This window comes from Hyalella azteca, unplaced genomic scaffold (assembly GCF_000764305.2).
Source record: "Hyalella azteca isolate HAZT.00-mixed unplaced genomic scaffold, Hazt_2.0.2 contig5545, whole genome shotgun sequence".
NCBI lineage: Eukaryota > Metazoa > Arthropoda > Malacostraca > Amphipoda > Hyalellidae > Hyalella > Hyalella azteca.
Genome location: NW_025935731.1, coordinates 217,654 through 223,653, shown reverse-complemented (window position 1 = coordinate 223,653; position 6,000 = coordinate 217,654).

The window sequence follows — 6,000 nt, the reverse complement described above, 5'->3', positions numbered from 1 at the left end:
TCAGATCAGTGGATAAATTTAGTTGAGAGTGTTCAAAGACGTGCAACAAGGATAATTCCAGGCTTAAAGGGCAAGTCTTATGAAGAAAGATTGAAGATTATGAAGCTTCCCAGTCTCCGTTATCGTCGCCTGCGTGGTGACCTCATTGAGGTATACAAGTATGCTCATGGTTTGTACAAGGTCCCAGAAGGATTACTAGAATTTGAAACAAGAACTAACACCAGGGGCCACAGCTACAAACTAGAAAAACTGCGGTGCAACTTATTCACGCGACAACATTTCTTCTCGCTTCGAGTCACCGACGTGTGGAACAGCCTCACTGAAGATATTGTTGACGCTCCGAGTATGAACGCGTTCAAGAACATCAAGAACAGACTAGACAAGGCCATGCAGGAGCCTATGTTTAGTCTTAGAATGTCTCGTATCCTACGGAACAACTGAAATCTAGAAGCGATTTTAAATCTACCGTCCGTTGAAAAGATTTGATCAAAAGGCCAGTCTAGCCAAGAAAAGTCAAGAATCGGCGGCAGGCATATCCAGGCCTATTCTTCAATGCCGAAGATACTATACTATACTATCAACTTGCCTGAGTCAATTGACCAACTGAGAGCTCTTTTGGTTGACGAGTTAGTGACCAACAAGCGATCGTATTTTAAGCAATCTCGTGTGCGTAAGTCAGAGTTAATGATGATGAAAACTCCAGGACAGCTCTTGACAGATGAGGCATTGTTGGCATTTTCCAAAATTTTTTTTTTGCAAGTTTGGGTCCATTGTGGTATGGACAAACCATTGATTTATGCTCAACCTGGAGAAAAGCCAGCTTGTTCTCAAAAGCGAGTTCACCTTCAGCTGTTAGCTGGGTGTCATTATAATCCTGTTATCGAGGAGAAAAAGTATTGTCCTATTTTACCTGAGGAAATAGTTCCTGCTTATGTTCCAAGTTCCGGCGCAGAAGTAAGTGATGGTGAAATTGATACAACCGCTCTCATTGTTGATGTTCAGCAGTTGAGGTTAACTTGTTCATGTGACATTTCATATCCTTGTATGACTACTGTCCGATTTGGGTCTTTGACATGCTGTGTGCTTATTGACACGGGAGCGCAGGTCTCGCTCATACGTCAAGATAGCGCCGTCCTGGTTCACTTGCGAAAAGTTTCTCGGTAAAACGTGGTTGTTATTTTGAGTATAATTTCTTATTTCCAGGTTCATAACTATAACCTCTAGAGAAATTGAGATTTTAAAATTAATTGCATATTTTTTATTTAAGAAGCGTCCCAGAGCCCTGAAAGAAATACTCTGAACTTATTTTTTATCCTTGGGAAAAGAAATTCGTAGAATTTAAATATTCAAGGCTGTTTTTAAGCTGGAATAACATTAAAACCATGGGCATTGAATCTTCATTGCGCCATCTAAAAAAATTAATTACGTGTTAATTTCATTGTTGCACTTACAACAATGCCGAAAATTTGTTGACCGTGAAGTTTATTAATTTATTTATTTTCAAAATTTATATTCTAACAATAAATTTAGCCTTTTTAACATGCATTGAAGACGGAAACCCTAGAAGTAAAAAATTTTAAAAGCTCAATATTAATGAAAGTTACATTTGCGATTTTCAGGAACGTCGGAATTGAAATAGGATTATAATTTTAAAAAATTGAATTTCCATTAATGATTCATCGTTTTGATCACTTTCAAATTGCTAATTAATTAGTTATTTGAAAAAAAGTTGTTGATTTAAAATTAAATGATCCAAACATAATTCCTCGAGATTTCCGCTAGTTCCCCGTCCCGAAATGCAGCGATTTTTCACATAAATCAATTGCAAGGCCCCACAAACTCATGGATAAATGCCGAAAATTGTTTCATTAATTATACGAGAAAATTGTATTTACTATAATTTCATTTTGATTCTTGATTATCACAATATATTTCATCACTCAACGTGGTCTTGTAGATAAAATACAAGAATAAAAACTTATCTCGAAGTATAATGAAAAAGAGGACATAAATTATGATTAGGTGTTGCTCAGCATGAATGCCGAAAAATATTTCGCGTGATATAATCTCTGAAGAAATACATTTTTCCCCATGCCTTGACCTGTAAAAATAATTGAATTACTTCTCATGAATGATACCAGAAATGCAAAGGGAATCGAAACCTCATAAAGAGTTTGCACAGGCTTAATCTAAAGAATTTACATTTTTTCATCACAGTTTTTCCCATTTATCTAATGAAAATGTGAAATAAAATTCTTCCATTTGAACCAAAAGACAAAAAAAAAAAAAACTTGAAACACTGGCGGCAAAAACAAAATGAATAATCATATCTTGCTGCAAAAAATGCGTATGCAATAACATTAATTTGTTTGTTAATTTGCCTGAAAAATGAACGAATTGGGTGTTCTTGTGAACAATTTGCGTCGAAGAAATGAAAACGTGAGGCCGATAGGAAGCATAAAACAATCGATTAATGGCTTTTATTCTAATCTAGGACATGAACCATACATGGCTGACGTAATGCAAATTATAAAGAACAATCTTTTGCCTATGTTATACACGTTTAATTACTAATCAGTTCAATCAATATAGTTTGATTGCTACTAAAATGTTCATAATCATCATAAAATGTTCATAATCATACACGTTACCCGTTTTGACATGATCGTTCACGGCTCGACAAGTATCTCAGCCAACCGCAGTTTAGTGCGCGTAACGCTGAACAATTGCGACATTTTTAAGAGCCAAAGATGACTGGAAGGCAGACGGGAAGGAAGCCCCGAGGCTGGACAGACGTTGAGGCAGTGCTGGAGGGCTAGAGTAGCGTGGGAGCGGCAGTGGGGGCGTGAGAGAGACCAGCTCTTGGGAGACCAGCACGTGCAGCGCGCGCTCCCGAGTCCCACGCTCTCTAGCACAGCCAGCACAAGTTAAGCAGGTAACGTTTACTGCTTGCCATCACAAAACGCGGAGTGTGAGTGACGCCTTGGTACTAATTTTTTTTTGTAGGTAAAAAGCATCTATGATACGAAGAGTTACAATGTACACTGGTGCCAACACACGTGTGCAAAGAGTGTGTAACGTGAATATACATGCATACAAATTTTCTGAATTAATGGAATCATTCATAATTTCTTTATATATTCAAACTGAACTTTCTCTGCCATGAACTTAATTTTTGTTGGGCGATTGAGCAAAAATCTAACTGCTGACTTGAATCAGGCAATGAAACTATTCGAATTTTAATGATTGAAGACATCCCAGTTTTGCATAGATTGATCAAACTACGCTAGATAAACTTATGAAAAGGCTGTGGACGTCTGAATGCAACAAATCAACACAGTTGACGTTCGATAAAAAAAACAGCCTATTATTAATATGAACCAACGAATGAGAACTTTAATAATAGCTCATTAATAAGTTTTTAGTGAAAAAAGCCATGCTGTTTGACTTCTCACTGAGCTGGTCGAGCAATTATATGATTGTCTCCGGCGCGCACATCCGGCGTTGCGGAGGACATAGCAACCCTCGGGGGAGGTTGTGCCGGGGCTTAGGGTCCTGATGATCAGGAATTAGGGTCGGTGTGGCGGTAGATTTTATTGCGCGCACGAGAAATCAATACAGGGTTCATTATTTGGTCGGGAGCACGAGCCTCGTAAATAATAAAACGAGCTCGGTATAAATACATGTATATTAATAGTTTTTAAGGAATCGATATAGGGTGCATTGTTTTGTCGTGATTGGGAGCGAGAGAAATAGTAAAAGGAACTCGGCAAATACATGTATACTGATTGTCTTTAGGGAATCTATACAGGGTGCATTATTTCATAATTTGATCGGAATTGGGAGCGAGAGTAAATAGTAGAAAAGGAGCTCGGTATATACATGTATATTAATAGTCTTTAAGGAATTGATATTGGGTGCATTGTTTTATTATTTAATCGGGATTGGGAGCGAGAGTAAATAGTAGAAGGAGCTCGGTATACACATGTAGGTATATTAATAGTCATTAAGGAATCTATATTGGGTGCATTTTTTGGTCGGGATTTGGAACATGAGCCTCGTAAATAGTAAAAGGAGCTCGGTATTTACATGAATATTAATTGACTTCAAGGAAAAAATACAGGGTTCATTATTTGGTCATGTTTGTGAACACGAGCCACGTAAGGTGGAAGGAGAGCTTTGTTACTATATTACTTGTGTTGATGGACGTACCTGCTTCAAATGTTTTTTTTTTTCATAATGAACAATTTATTGGTTAAATATTTACATTGTCATGCAGAGTGTCATTTATGTAGGTAATCCCTTAAAAAATGATTCGAAATGCCGCCTGAAAACGAAAGTAAATTTTTTTTTGACATGTACTGTGCTAAAGCACAACTCTTTATTAAAGAAGTACCTTAAATTAGCAAGGGAAATATTTTGAAAACTGCCTGAGCTGAATGTATAAGTTTCAGTAAAATATACATTCTACAAAAAGCGCTAGCTATACAGTGGTTTGCAAAAGTTTTTAGTGATTCGCAGATTTCTGAATTTATTAACGAAGAAGAAGCCNTCTAGATGTGTATAAGAGACAGGAGTAAGGAGACCGAGGTAATATCTAGTGGCGGTAATGGTAATATCTCCTTTAACTAAGTAAGGTGACCGAGGCAATATATAACGACGTGTTGTCGATTCACGGTCTTGTTGCCTGCTATGTAAAAAAGTTAATTCAGTTACCCATCTAATGTTGACGGACAAGTATTTTGTAATAAATTGTCCTGCTTGTAAATGGCGCAACTCTGAACATTGTTCAGAAAAAGAGTCACCACAATTCATAATACATGGATGATGACAAACTATTGTTCACTGGATAATTTTTCTTCAATACACCCTGTGTTCTTCTAAGCACGCAGAAGACCTTTTGTTATAATAGGTGAATTTTTTAGAAAAAAAAACTTCATGCAAAATTTTGATTAAACAAATTTCGAAAATTTAGTTTCAGCATTCAGCATGAATGAAATTTTTATTAGGACCAAGAATATTTGGAGTACCTACGTACGTGTAACAAATGAAACCCTCTGGAATATATTATCATATTAATATTAATTATTATGTATATATTAAATTTAGTATTAATATTAAATCTATGTGTAGGGTCCTGATGATCAGGAATTAGGGTCGGTGTGGCGGTAGATTTTATTGCGCGCACGAGAAATCAATACAGGGTTCATTATTTGGTCGGGAGCACGAGCCTCGTAAATAATAAAACGAGCTCGGTATAAACATGTATTTTAAATAGTCTTTAAGGAATCAATCCACTGTGCATTATTTGGTCGGAAGCACGAGCCTCGTAAATAATAACAGGAGCTCGGTAAATACATGTATATTAATAGTCTTTAGGGAATCAATACAGGGTGCATTATTTTTTCGGGATTAGGAGCTAGCGAGAGGAAATAGTAAAATGTGCTCGGTATATACATGTATACTAATTGTCTTTAGGGAATCAATACAGGGTGCATTATTTCATAATTTGATCGGGATTGGGAGCGAGAGTAAATAGTAGAAAAGGAGCTCGGTAAATACATGTATATTAATAGTCTTTAAGGAATCGATATTGGGTGCATTGTTTCATTATTTAATCGGGATTGGGAGCGAGAGTAAATAGTAGAAGGAGCTCGGTATACACATGTAGGTATATTAATAGTCATTAAGGAATCTATATTGGGTGCATTTTTTGGTCGGGATTTGGAACATGAGCCTCGTAAATAGTAAAAGGAGCTCGGTATTGACATGAATATTAATTGACTTCAAGGAAAAAATACAGGGTTCATTATTTGGTCATGTTTGTGAACACGAGCCACGTAAGGTGGAAGGAGAGCTTTGTTACTATATTACTTGTGCTGATGGACGTACCTGCTTCAAATGTTTTTTTTTCATAATGAACAATTTATTGGTTAAATATTTACATTGTCATGCAGAGTGTCATTTATGTTGGTAATCCCTTAAAAAATGATTTGAAAT